The sequence below is a fragment of the Phlebotomus papatasi genome, unplaced genomic scaffold (genome assembly GCF_024763615.1).
Source record: "Phlebotomus papatasi isolate M1 unplaced genomic scaffold, Ppap_2.1 HiC_scaffold_24, whole genome shotgun sequence".
Lineage (NCBI taxonomy): Eukaryota > Metazoa > Arthropoda > Insecta > Diptera > Psychodidae > Phlebotomus > Phlebotomus papatasi.
This window is the reverse complement of record NW_026604475.1, coordinates 225,307-241,281: the sequence shown is the minus strand read 5'-3', so window position 1 is coordinate 241,281 and position 15,975 is coordinate 225,307.

The window sequence follows — 15,975 nt, the reverse complement described above, 5'->3', positions numbered from 1 at the left end:
AAAATCTGCTCTAGAAGCCGCAATTCTTAAAATTTCTCAATGAGAATCACATTAGAATACTTCAAATAATTCTACCAATCAATTAATATCATTAGTTGAATTTTTTTCTTGGAAAAATTCCCACAAAAATCATCATGATCCCACCCTTGGGAGTTTTTTTTTTAATTTTTTAAAAATGCCAAAATCTGCTCTAGAAGCCGCAATTCTTAAAATTTCTCAATGAAAATCACATTAGAATACTTCAAATAATTCTACCAATCAATTAATATCATTAGTTGAATTTTTTTCTTGGAAAAATTCCCACCAAAAATCATCATGACCCCACCCTTGGGAGTTTTTTTTTTTAAATTTTTAAAAATGCCAAAATCTGCTCTAGAAACCGCAATTCTTAAAATTTCTCAATGAAAATCACATTAGAATACTTCAAATAATTCTACCAATCAATTAATATCATTAGTTGAATTATTTTCTTGGAAAAATTCCCACAAAAATCATCATGATCCCACCCTTGGGAGTTTTTTTTTTAATTTTTTAAAAATGCCAAAATCTGCTCTAGAAGCCGCAATTCTTAAAATTTCTCAATGAAAATCACATTAGAATACTTCAAATAATTCTACCAATCAATTAATATCATTAGTTGAATTTTTTTCTTGGAAAAATTCCCACAAAAATCATCATGATCCCACCCTTAGGAGTTTTTTTTTTTAAATTTTTAAAAATGCCAAAATCTGCTCTAGAAACCGCAATTCTTAAAATTTCTCAATGAGAATCACATTAGAATACTTCAAATAATTCTACCAATCAATTAATATCATTAGTTGAATTTTTTTCTTGGAAAAATTCCCACAAAAATCATCATGATCCCACCCTTGGGAGTTTTTTTTTTAATTTTTTAAAAATGCCAAAATCTGCTCTAGAAGCCGCAATTCTTAAAATTTCTCAATGAAAATCACATTAGAATACTTCAAATAATTCTACCAATCAATTAATATCATTAGTTGAATTTTTTTCTTGGAAAAATTCCCACCAAAAATCATCATGACCCCACCCTTGGGAGTTTTTTTTTTTAAATTTTTAAAAATGCCAAAATCTGCTCTAGAAGCCGCAATTCTTAAAATTTCTCAATGAGAATCACATTAGAATACTTCAAATAATTCTACCAATCAATTAATATCATTAGTTGAATTTTTTTCTTGGAAAAATTCCAACAAAAATCATCATGATCCCACCCTTGGGAGTTTTTTTTTTAATTTTTTAAAAATGCCAAAATCTGCTCTAGAAGCCGCAATTCTTAAAATTTCTCAATGAAAATCACATTAGAATACTTCAAATAATTCTACCAATCAATTAATATCATTAGTTGAATTTTTTTCTTGGAAAAATTCCCACAAAAATCATCATGATCCCACCCTTAGGAGTTTTTTTTTTTAAATTTTTAAAAATGCCAAAATCTGCTCTAGAAACCGCAATTCTTAAAATTTCTCAATGAGAATCACATTAGAATACTTCAAATAATTCTACCAATCAATTAATATCATTAGTTGAATTTTTTTCTTGGAAAAATTCCCACAAAAGCATCATGATCCCACCCTTGGGAGTTTTTTTTTTAATTTTTTAAAAATGCCAAAATCTGCTCTAGAAGCCGCAATTCTTAAAATTTCTCAATGAGAATCACATTAGAATACTTCAAATAATTCTACCAATCAATTAATATCATTAGTTGAATTTTTTTCTTGGAAAAATTCCCACAAAAATCATCATGATCCCACCCTTGGGAGTTTTTTTTTAATTTTTTAAAAATGCCAAAATCTGCTCTAGAAACCGCAATTCTTAAAATTTCTCAATGAAAATCACATTAGAATACTTCAAATAATTCTACCAATCAATTAATATCATTAGTTGAATTTTTTTCTTGGAAAAATTCCCACCAAAAATCATCATGATCCCACCCTTGGGAGTTTTTTTTTTTAATTTTTTTAAAAATGCCAAAATCTGCTCTAGAAGCCGCAATTCTTAAAATTTCTCAATGAAAATCACATTAGAATACTTCAAATAATTCTACCAATCAATTAATATCATTAGTTGAATTTTTTTCTTGGAAAAATTCCCACAAAAATCATCATGATCCCACCCTTAGGAGTTTTTTTTTAATTTTTTAAAAATGCCAAAATCTGCTCTAGAAACCGCAATTCTTAAAATTTCTCAATGAAAATCACATTAGAATACTTCAAATAATTCTACCAATCAATTAATATCATTAGTTGAATTTTTTTCTTGGAAAAATTCCCACCAAAAATCATCATGACCCCACCCTTGGGAGTTTTTTTTTTAAATTTTTAAAAATGCCAAAATCTGCTCTAGAAACCGCAATTCTTAAAATTTCTCAATGAAAATCACATTAGAATACTTCAAATAATTCTACCAATCAATTAATATCATTAGTTGAATTTTTTTCTTGGAAAAATTCCCACCAAAAATCATCATGATCCCACCCTTGGGAGTTTTTTTTTTAAATTTTTTTAAAAATGCCAAAATCTGCTCTAGAAGCCGCAATTCTTAAAATTTCTCAATGAAAATCACATTATAATACTTCAAATAATTCTACCAATCAATTAATATCATTAGTTGAATTTTTTTCTTGGAAAAATTCCCACAAAAATCATCATGATCCCACCCTTAGGAGTTTTTTTTTAATTTTTTAAAAATGCCAAAATCTGCTCTAGAAACCGCAATTCTTAAAATTTCTCAATGAAAATCACATTAGAATACTTCAAATAATTCTACCAATCAATTAATATCATTAGTTGAATTTTTTTCTTGGAAAAATTCCCACCAAAAATCATCATGACCCCACCCTTGGGAGTTTTTTTTTTAAATTTTTAAAAATGCCAAAATCTGCTCTAGAAACCGCAATTCTTAAAATTTCTCAATGAAAATCACATTAGAATACTTCAAATAATTCTATCAATCCATTAATATCATTAGTTGAATTATTTTCTTGGAAAAATTTCCACAAAAATCATCATGACCCCACCCTTGGGAGTTTTCTAATTTTTTAAAAATGCCAAAATCTGCTCTAAAAACCGCAATTCTTAAAATTTATCAATGAAAATCACATTAGAATACTTCAAATAATTCTACCAATCAATTAATATCATTAGTTGAATTATTTTCTTGGAAAAATTCCCACCAAAAATCATCATGACCCCACCCTTGGGAGTTTTTTTTTTAATTTTTTAAAAATGCCAAAATCTGCTCTAGAAACCGCAATTCTTAAAATTTCTCAATGAAAATCACATTAGAATACTTCAAATAATTCTACCAATCAATTAATATCATTAGTTGAATTTTTTTCTTGGAAAAATTCCCACCAAAAATCATCATGATCCCACCCTTGGGAGTTTTTTTTTTAATTTTTTAAAAATGCCAAAATCTGCTCTAGAAGCCGCAATTCTTAAAATTTCTCAATGAGAATCACATTAGAATACTTCAAATAATTCTACCAATCAATTAATATCATTAGTTGAATTTTTTTCTTGGAAAAATTCCCACAAAAATCATCATGATCCCACCCTTGGGAGTTTTTTTTTTAATTTTTTAAAAATGCCAAAATCTGCTCTAGAAGCCGCAATTCTTAAAATTTCTCAATGAAAATCACATTAGAATACTTCAAATAATTCTACCAATCAATTAATATCATTAGTTGAATTTTTTTCTTGGAAAAATTCCCACCAAAAATCATCATGACCCCACCCTTGGGAGTTTTTTTTTTAAATTTTTAAAAATGCCAAAATCTGCTCTAGAAACCGCAATTCTTAAAATTTCTCAATGAAAATCACATTAGAATACTTCAAATAATTCTACCAATCAATTAATATCATTAGTTGAATTTTTTTTCTTGGAAAAATTCCCACCAAAAATCATCATGATCCCACCCTTGGGAGTTTTTTTTTAATTTTTTAAAAATGCCAAAATCTGCTCTAGAAACCGCAATTCTTAAAATTTCTCAATGAAAATCACATTAGAATACTTCAAATAATTCTACCAATCAATTAATATCATTAGTTGAATTTTTTTCTTGGAAAAATTCCCACCAAAAATCATCATGATCCCACCCTTGGGAGTTTTTTTTTTAATTTTTTTAAAAATGCCAAAATCTGCTCTAGAAGCCGCAATTCTTAAAATTTCTCAATGAGAATCACATTAGAATACTTCAAATAATTCTACCAATCAATTAATATCATTAGTTGAATTTTTTTCTTGGAAAAATTCCCACAAAAATCATCATGATCCCACCCTTGGGAGTTTTTTTTTTAATTTTTTAAAAATGCCAAAATCTGCTCTAGAAGCCGCAATTCTTAAAATTTCTCAATGAAAATCACATTAGAATACTTCAAATAATTCTACCAATCAATTAATATCATTAGTTGAATTTTTTTCTTGGAAAAATTCCCACCAAAAATCATCATGATCCCACCCTTGGGAGTTTTTTTTTTTAATTTTTTTAAAAATGCCAAAATCTGCTCTAGAAGCCGCAATTCTTAAAATTTCTCAATGAAAATCACATTAGAATACTTCAAATAATTCTACCAATCAATTAATATCATTAGTTGAATTTTTTTCTTGGAAAAATTCCCACAAAAATCATCATGATCCCACCCTTAGGAGTTTTTTTTTAATTTTTTAAAAATGCCAAAATCTGCTCTAGAAACCGCAATTCTTAAAATTTCTCAATGAAAATCACATTAGAATACTTCAAATAATTCTACCAATCAATTAATATCATTAGTTGAATTTTTTTCTTGGAAAAATTCCCACCAAAAATCATCATGACCCCACCCTTGGGAGTTTTTTTTTTAAATTTTTAAAAATGCCAAAATCTGCTCTAGAAACCGCAATTCTTAAAATTTCTCAATGAAAATCACATTAGAATACTTCAAATAATTCTATCAATCCATTAATATCATTAGTTGAATTATTTTCTTGGAAAAATTCCCACAAAAATCATCATGACCCCACCCTTGGGAGTTTTTTAATTTTTTAAAAATGCCAAAATCTGCTCTAAAAACCGCAATTCTTAAAATTTATCAATGAAAATCACATTAGAATACTTCAAATAATTCTACCAATCAATTAATATCATTAGTTGAATTATTTTCTTGGAAAAATTCCCACAAAAATCATCATGATCCCACCCTTGGGAGTTTTTTTTAATTTTTTAAAAATGCCAAAATCTGCTCTAGAAGCCGCAATTCTTAAAATTTCTCAATGAAAATCACATTAGAATACTTCAAATAATTCTACCAATCAATTAATATCATTAGTTGAATTATTTTCTTGGAAAAATTCCCACAAAAATCATCATGATCCCACCCTTGGGAGTTTTTTTTTAATTTTTTAAAAATGCCAAAATCTGCTCTAGAAGCCGCAATTCTTAAAATTTCTCAATGAGAATCACATTAGAATACTTCAAATAATTCTACCAATCAATTAATATCATTAGTTGAATTTTTTTCTTGGAAAAATTCCCACAAAAATCATCATGATCCCACCCTTGGGAGTTTTTTTTTTAATTTTTTAAAAATGCCAAAATCTGCTCTAGAAGCCGCAATTCTTAAAATTTCTCAATGAAAATCACATTAGAATACTTCAAATAATTCTACCAATCAATTAATATCATTAGTTGAATTTTTTTCTTGGAAAAATTCCCACCAAAAATCATCATGACCCCACCCTTGGGAGTTTTTTTTTTTAAATTTTTAAAAATGCCAAAATCTGCTCTAGAAACCGCAATTCTTAAAATTTCTCAATGAAAATCACATTAGAATACTTCAAATAATTCTACCAATCAATTAATATCATTAGTTGAATTATTTTCTTGGAAAAATTCCCACAAAAATCATCATGATCCCCCCCTTGGGAGTTTTTTTTTTAATTTTTTAAAAATGCCAAAATCTGCTCTAGAAGCCGCAATTCTTAAAATTTCTCAATGAAAATCACATTAGAATACTTCAAATAATTCTACCAATCAATTAATATCATTAGTTGAATTTTTTTCTTGGAAAAATTCCCACCAAAAATCATCATGATCCCACCCTTGGGAGTTTTTTTTTTAATTTTTTTAAAAATGCCAAAATCTGCTCTAGAAGCCGCAATTCTTAAAATTTCTCAATGAGAATCACATTAGAATACTTCAAATAATTCTACCAATCAATTAATATCATTAGTTGAATTTTTTTCTTGGAAAAATTCCCACAAAAATCATCATGATCCCACCCTTGGGAGTTTTTTTTTTAATTTTTTAAAAATGCCAAAATCTGCTCTAGAAGCCGCAATTCTTAAAATTTCTCAATGAAAATCACATTAGAATACTTCAAATAATTCTACCAATCAATTAATATCATTAGTTGAATTTTTTTCTTGGAAAAATTCCCACAAAAATCATCATGATCCCACCCTTAGGAGTTTTTTTTTTAAATTTTTAAAAATGCCAAAATCTGCTCTAGAAACCGCAATTCTTAAAATTTCTCAATGAGAATCACATTAGAATACTTCAAATAATTCTACCAATCAATTAATATCATTAGTTGAATTTTTTTCTTGGAAAAATTCCCACAAAAGCATCATGATCCCACCCTTGGGAGTTTTTTTTTTAATTTTTTAAAAATGCCAAAATCTGCTCTAGAAGCCGCAATTCTTAAAATTTCTCAATGAGAATCACATTAGAATACTTCAAATAATTCTGCCAATCAATTAATATCATTAGTTGAATTTTTTTCTTGGAAAAATTCCCACAAAAATCATCATGATCCCACCCTTGGGAGTTTTTTTTTAATTTTTTAAAAATGCCAAAATCTGCTCTAGAAACCGCAATTCTTAAAATTTCTCAATGAAAATCACATTAGAATACTTCAAATAATTCTACCAATCAATTAATATCATTAGTTGAATTTTTTTCTTGGAAAAATTCCCACCAAAAATCATCATGATCCCACCCTTGGGAGTTTTTTTTTTTAATTTTTTTAAAAATGCCAAAATCTGCTCTAGAAGCCGCAATTCTTAAAATTTCTCAATGAAAATCACATTAGAATACTTCAAATAATTCTACCAATCAATTAATATCATTAGTTGAATTTTTTTCTTGGAAAAATTCCCACAAAAATCATCATGATCCCACCCTTAGGAGTTTTTTTTTAATTTTTTAAAAATGCCAAAATCTGCTCTAGAAACCGCAATTCTTAAAATTTATCAATGAAAATCACATTAGAATACTTCAAATAATTCTACCAATCAATTAATATCATTAGTTGAATTTTTTTCTTGGAAAAATTCCCACCAAAAATCATCATGACCCCACCCTTGGGAGTTTTTTTTTTAAATTTTTAAAAATGCCAAAATCTGCTCTAGAAACCGCAATTCTTAAAATTTCTCAATGAAAATCACATTAGAATACTTCAAATAATTCTACCAATCAATTAATATCATTAGTTGAATTTTTTTCTTGGAAAAATTCCCACCAAAAATCATCATGATCCCACCCTTGGGAGTTTTTTTTTTAAATTTTTTTAAAAATGCCAAAATCTGCTCTAGAAGCCGCAATTCTTAAAATTTCTCAATGAAAATCACATTATAATACTTCAAATAATTCTACCAATCAATTAATATCATTAGTTGAATTTTTTTCTTGGAAAAATTCCCACAAAAATCATCATGATCCCACCCTTAGGAGTTTTTTTTTAATTTTTTAAAAATGCCAAAATCTGCTCTAGAAACCGCAATTCTTAAAATTTCTCAATGAAAATCACATTAGAATACTTCAAATAATTCTACCAATCAATTAATATCATTAGTTGAATTTTTTTCTTGGAAAAATTCCCACCAAAAATCATCATGACCCCACCCTTGGGAGTTTTTTTTTTTAAATTTTTAAAAATGCCAAAATCTGCTCTAGAAACCGCAATTCTTAAAATTTCTCAATGAAAATCACATTAGAATACTTCAAATAATTCTATCAATCCATTAATATCATTAGTTGAATTATTTTCTTGGAAAAATTTCCACAAAAATCATCATGACCCCACCCTTGGGAGTTTTCTAATTTTTTAAAAATGCCAAAATCTGCTCTAAAAACCGCAATTCTTAAAATTTATCAATGAAAATCACATTAGAATACTTCAAATAATTCTACCAATCAATTAATATCATTAGTTGAATTATTTTCTTGGAAAAATTCCCACCAAAAATCATCATGACCCCACCCTTGGGAGTTTTTTTTTTAATTTTTTAAAAATGCCAAAATCTGCTCTAGAAACCGCAATTCTTAAAATTTCTCAATGAAAATCACATTAGAATACTTCAAATAATTCTACCAATCAATTAATATCATTAGTTGAATTTTTTTCTTGGAAAAATTCCCACCAAAAATCATCATGATCCCACCCTTGGGAGTTTTTTTTTTAATTTTTTAAAAATGCCAAAATCTGCTCTAGAAGCCGCAATTCTTAAAATTTCTCAATGAGAATCACATTAGAATACTTCAAATAATTCTACCAATCAATTAATATCATTAGTTGAATTTTTTTCTTGGAAAAATTCCCACAAAAATCATCATGATCCCACCCTTGGGAGTTTTTTTTTTAATTTTTTAAAAATGCCAAAATCTGCTCTAGAAGCCGCAATTCTTAAAATTTCTCAATGAAAATCACATTAGAATACTTCAAATAATTCTACCAATCAATTAATATCATTAGTTGATTTTTTTTCTTGGAAAAATTCCCACCAAAAATCATCATGACCCCACCCTTGGGAGTTTTTTTTTTAAATTTTTATAAATGCCAAAATCTGCTCTAGAAACCGCAATTCTTAAAATTTCTCAATGAAAATCACATTAGAATACTTCAAATAATTCTACCAATCAATTAATATCATTAGTTGAATTATTTTCTTGGAAAAATTCCCACAAAAATCATCATGATCCCCCCTTGGGAGTTTTTTTTTTTTTTTTAAAAATTTTTTTCTTAAAATTTCTCAATGCCAAAATCTGCTCTAGAAGCCGCAATTCTTAAAATTTCTCAATGAAAATCACATTAGAATACTTCAAATAATTCTACCAATCAATTAATATCATTAGTTGAATTTTTTTCTTGGAAAAATTCCCACCAAAAATCATCATGATCCCACCCTTGGGAGTTTTTTTTTTAATTTTTTTAAAAATGCCAAAATCTGCTCTAGAAGCCGCAATTCTTAAAATTTCTCAATGAGAATCACATTAGAATACTTCAAATAATTCTACCAATCAATTAATATCATTAGTTGAATTTTTTTCTTGGAAAAATTCCCACAAAAATCATCATGATCCCACCCTTGGGAGTTTTTTTTTTAATTTTTTAAAAATGCCAAAATCTGCTCTAGAAGCCGCAATTCTTAAAATTTCTCAATGAAAATCACATTAGAATACTTCAAATAATTCTACCAATCAATTAATATCATTAGTTGAATTTTTTTCTTGGAAAAATTCCCACCAAAAATCATCATGATCCCACCCTTGGGAGTTTTTTTTTTTTAATTTTTTTAAAAATGCCAAAATCTGCTCTAGAAGCCGCAATTCTTAAAATTTCTCAATGAAAATCACATTAGAATACTTCAAATAATTCTACCAATCAATTAATATCATTAGTTGAATTTTTTTCTTGGAAAAATTCCCACAAAAATCATCATGATCACACCCTTAGGAGTTTTTTTTTAATTTTTTAAAAATGCCAAAATCTGCTCTAGAAACCGCAATTCTTAAAATTTCTCAATGAAAATCACATTAGAATACTTCAAATAATTCTACCAATCAATTAATATCATTAGTTGAATTTTTTTCTTGGAAAAATTCCCACCAAAAATCATCATGACCCCACCCTTGGGAGTTTTTTTTTTAAATTTTTAAAAATGCCAAAATCTGCTCTAGAAACCGCAATTCTTAAAATTTCTCAATGAAAATCACATTAGAATACTTCAAATAATTCTATCAATCCATTAATATCATTAGTTGAATTATTTTCTTGGAAAAATTCCCACAAAAATCATCATGACCCCACCCTTGGGAGTTTTTTAATTTTTTAAAAATGCCAAAATCTGCTCTAAAAACCGCAATTCTTAAAATTTATCAATGAAAATCACATTAGAATACTTCAAATAATTCTACCAATCAATTAATATCATTAGTTGAATTATTTTCTTGGAAAAATTCCCACAAAAATCATCATGATCCCACCCTTGGGAGTTTTTTTTAATTTTTTAAAAATGCCAAAATCTGCTCTAGAAGCCGCAATTCTTAAAATTTCTCAATGAAAATCACATTAGAATACTTCAAATAATTCTACCAATCAATTAATATCATTAGTTGAATTATTTTCTTGGAAAAATTCCCACAAAAATCATCATGATCCCACCCTTGGGAGTTTTTTTTAATTTTTTAAAAATACCAAAATCTGCTCTAGAAGCCGCAATTCTTAAAATTTCTCAATGAAAATCACATTAGAATACTTCAAATAATTCTACCAATCAATTAATATCATTAGTTGAATTTTTTTCTTGGAAAAATTCCCACAAAAATCATCATGACCCCACCCTTGGGAGTTTTTTAATTTTTTAAAAATGCCAAAATCTGCTCTAAAAACCGCAATTCTTAAAATTTCTCAATGAAAATCACATTAGAATACTTCAAATAATTCTACCAATCAATTAATATCATTAGTTGAATTTTTTTTCTTGGAAAAATTCCCACCAAAAATCATCATGATCCCACCCTTGGGAGTTTTTTTTTAATTTTTTAAAAATGCCAAAATCTGCTCTAGAAGCCGCAATTCTTAAAATTTCTCAATGAAAATCACATTAGAATACTTCAAATAATTCTACCAATCAATTAATATCATTAGTTGAATTTTTTTCTTGGAAAAATTCCCACCAAAAATCATCATGATCCCACCCTTGGGAGTTTTTTTTTAATTTTTAAAAAATGCCAGAATCTGCTGTAGAAACCGCAATTCTTAAAATTTCTCAATGAAAATCACATTAGAATACTTCAAATAATTCTACCAATCAATTAATATCATTAGTTGAATTTTTTTCTTGGAAAAATTCCCACAAAAATCATCATGATCCCACCCTTGGGAGTTTTTTTTTAATTTTTTAAAAATGTCAAAATCTGCTCTAGAAGCCGCAATTCTTAAAATTTCTTAATGAAAATCACATTAGAATACTTCAAATAATTCTACCAATTAAATAATGTCATTAGTTGAATTTTTTTCTTGGAAAAATTCCCACCAAAAATCATCATGATCCCACCCTTGGGAGTTTTTTTTTTTAATTTTTTTAAAAATGCCAAAATCTGCTCTAGAAGCCGCAATTCTTAAAATTTCTCAATGAAAATCACATTAGAATACTTCAAATAATTCTACCAATCAATTAATATCATTAGTTGAATTTTTTTCTTGGAAAAATTCCCACAAAAATCATCATGATCCCACCCTTAGGAGTTTTTTTTTAATTTTTTAAAAATGCCAAAATCTGCTCTAGAAACCGCAATTCTTAAAATTTCTCAATGAAAATCACATTAGAATACTTCAAATAATTCTACCAATCAATTTATATCATTAGTTGAATTTTTTCTTGGAAAAATTCCCACCAAAAATCATCATGATCCCACCCTTGGGAGTTTTTTTTTAATTTTTTTAAAAATGCCAAAATCTGCTCTAGAAGCCGCAATTCTTAAAATTTCTCAATGAAAATCACATTAGAATACTTCAAATAATTCTACCAATCAATTAATATCATTAGTTGAATTTTTTTCTTGGAAAAATTCCCACCAAAACTCATCATGATCCCACTCTTGGGAGTTTTTTTTTTAATTTTTTAAAAATGTCAAAATTTGCTCTAGAAGCCGCAATTCTTAAAATTTCTTAATGAAAATCACATTAGAATACTTCAAATAATTCTACCAATTAAATAATGTCATTAGTTGAATTTTTTTCTTGGAAAAATTCCCACAAAAATCATCATGATCCCACCCTTGGGAGTTTTTTTTTAATTTTTTAAAAATGCCAAAATCTGCTCTAGAAACCGCAATTCTTAAAATTTCTCAATGAAAATCACATTAGAATACTTCAAATAATTCTACCAATCAATTAATATCATTAGTTGAATTTTTTTTCTTGGAAAAATTCCCACCAAAAATCATCATGATCCCACCCTTGGGAGTTTTTTAATTTTTTAAAAATGCCAAAATCTGCTCTAAAAACCGCAATTCTTAAAATTTCTCAATGAAAATCACATTAGAATACTTCAAATAATTCTACCAATCAATTAATATCATTAGTTGAATTTTTTTTCTTGGAAAAATTCCCACCAAAAATCATCATGATCCCACCCTTGGGAGTTTTTTTTTAATTTTTTAAAAATGCCAAAATCTGCTCTAGAAGCCGCAATTCTTAAAATTTCTCAATGAAAATCACATTAGAATACTTCAAATAATTCTACCAATCAATTAATATCATTAGTTGAATTTTTTTCTTGGAAAAATTCCCACCAAAAATCATCATGATCCCACCCTTGGGAGTTTTTTTTTAATTTTTTAAAAATGCCAAAATCTGCTCTAGAAACCGCAATTCTTAAAATTTCTCAATGAAAATCACATTAGAATACTTCAAATAATTCTACCAATCAATTAATATCAATAGTTGAATTATTTTCTTGGAAAAATTCCCACAAAAATCATCATGATCCCACCCTTGGGAGTTTTTTTTTAATTTTTTAAAAATGTCAAAATTTGCTCTAGAAGCCGCAATTCTTAAAATTTCTTAATGAAAATCACATTAGAATACTTCAAATAATTCTACCAATTAAATAATGTCATTAGTTGAATTTTTTTCTTGGAAAAATTCCCACCAAAAATCATCATGATCCCACCCTTGGGAGTTTTTTTTTTAATTTTTTTAAAAATGCCAAAATCTGCTCTAGAAGCCGCAATTCTTAAAATTTCTCAATGAAAATCACATTAGAATACTTCAAATAATTCTACCAATCAATTAATATCATTAGTTGAATTATTTTCTTGGAAAAAATCCCACAAAAATCATCATGATCCCACCCTTGGGAGTTTATTTTTTATTTTTTAAAAATGCCAAAATCTGCTCTAGAAAGCGCAATTCTTAAAATTTCTCAATGAAAATCACATTAGAATACTTCAAATAATTCTATCAATCAATTAATATCATTAGTTGAATTTTTTTCTTGGAAAAATTCCCACAAAAATCATCATGATCCCACCCTTGGGAGTTTTTTAATTTTTTAAAAATGCCAAAATCTGCTCTAAAAACCGCAATTCTTAAAATTTCTCAATGAAAATCACATTAGAATACTTCACATAATTCTATCAATCAATTAATATCATTAGTTGAATTATTTTCTTGGAAAAATTCCCACAAAAATCATCATGATCCCACCCTTGGGAGTTTTTTAATTTTTTAAAAATGCCAAAATCTGCTCTAAAAACCGCAATTCTTAAAATTTATCAATGAAAATCACGTTAGAATACTTCAAATAATTCTACCAATCAATTAATATCATTAGTTGAATTATTTTCTTGGAAAAATTCCCACAAAAATCATCATGATCCCACCCTTGGGAGTTTTTTTTTTATTTTTTAAAAATGCCAAAATCTGCTCTAGAAAGCGCAATTCTTAAAATTTCTCAATGAAAATCACATTAGAATACTTCAAATAATTCTACCAATCAATTAATATCATTAGTTGAATTTTTTTTCTTGGAAAAATTCCCACCAAAAATCATCATGACCCCACCCTTGGGAGTTTTTTTTTATTTTTTAAAAATGCCAAAATCTGCTCTAGAAACCGCAATTCTTAAAATTTCTCAATGAAAATCACATTAGAATACTTCAAATAATTCTACCAATCAATTAATATCATTAGTTGAATTCTTTTCTTGGAAAAATTCCCACAAAAATCATCATGATCCCACCCTTGGGAGTTTTTTTTAATTTTTTAAAAATGCCAAAATCTGCTCTAGAAGCCGCAATTCTTAAAATTTCTCAATGAAAATCACATTAGAATACTTCAAATAATTCTATCAATCAATTAATATCATTAGTTGAATTTTTTTCTTGGAAAAATTCCCACAAAAATCATCATGATCCCACCCTTGGGAGTTTTTTTTTTAATTTTTTAAAAATGCCAAAATCTGCTCTAGAAACCGCAATTCTTAAAATTTCTCAATGAAAATCACATTAGAATACTTCAAATAATTCTACCAATCAATTAATATCATTAGTTGAATTATTTTCTTGGAAAAATTCCCACAAAAATCATCATGATCCCACCCTTGGGAGTTTTTTTTTTATTTTTTAAAAATGCCAAAATCTGCTCTAGAAACCGCAATTCTTAAAATTTCTCAATGAAAATCACATTAGAATACTTCAAATAATTCTACCAATCAATTAATATCATTAGTTGAATTTTTTTCTTGGAAAAATTCCCACAAAAATCATCATGATCCCACCCTTGGGAGTTTTTTTTTTGAATTTTTTAAAAATGCCAAAATCTGCTCTAGAAACCGCAATTCTTAAAATTTCTCAATGAAAATCACATTAGAATACTTCAAATAATTCTACCAATCAATTAATATCATTAGTTGAATTTTTTTTTGGAAAAATTCCCACAAAAATCATCATGATCCCACCCTTGGGAGTTTTTTAATTTTTTAAAAATGCCAAAATCTGCTCTAAAAACCGCAATTCTTAAAATTTATCAATGAAAATCACGTTAGAATACTTCAAATAATTCTACCAATCAATTAATATCATTAGTTGAATTATTTTCTTGGAAAAATTCCCACAAAAATCATCATGATCCCACCCTTGGGAGTTTTTTTAATTTTTAAAAATGCCAAAATCTGCTCTAGAAGCCGCAATTCTTAAAATTTCTCAATGAAAATCACATTAGAATACTTCAAATAATTCTACCAATCAATTAATATCATTAGTTGAATTATTTTCTTGGAAAAATTCCCACAAAAATCATCATGATCCCACCCTTGGGAGTTTTTTTTTAATTTTTTTAAAAATGCCAAAATCTGCTCTAGAAGCCGCAATTCTTAAAATTTCTCAATGAAAATCACATTAGAATACTTCAAATAATTCTACCAATCAATTAATATCATTAGTTGAATTTTTTTCTTGGAAAAATTCCCACCAAAAATCATCATGATCCCACCCTTGGGAGTTTTTTTTTAATTTTTTAAAAATGCCAAAATCTGCTCTAGAAGTCGCAATTCTTAAAATTTCTGAATGAGAATGACATTAGAATACTTCAAATAATTCTACCAATCAATTAATATCATTAGTTGAATTATTTTCTTGGAAAAATTCCCACAAAAATCATCATGATCCCACCCTTAGGAGTTTTTTTTTTAATTTTTTAAAAATGCCAAAATCTGCTCTAGAAACCGCAATTCTTAAAATTTCTCAATGAAAATCACATTAGAATACTTCAAATAATTCTACCAATCAATTAATATCATTAGTTGAATTTTTTTCTTGGAAAAATTCCCACCAAAAATCATCATGACCCCACCCTTGGGAGTTTTTTTTAATTTTTTAAAAATGCCAAAATCTGCTCTAGAAACCGCAATTCTTAAAATTTCTCAATGAAAATCACATTAGAATACTTCAGATAATTCTACCAATCAATTAATATCATTAGTTGAATTATTTTCTTGGAAAAATTCCCACAAAAATCATCATGATCCCACCCTTGGGAGTTTTTAATTTTTTAAAAATGCCAAAATCTGCTTTAAAAACCGCAATTCTTAAAATTTATCAATGAAAATCACATTAGAATACTTCAAATAATTCTACCAATCAATTAATATCATTAGTTGAATTATTTTCTTGGAAAAATTCCCACAAAAATC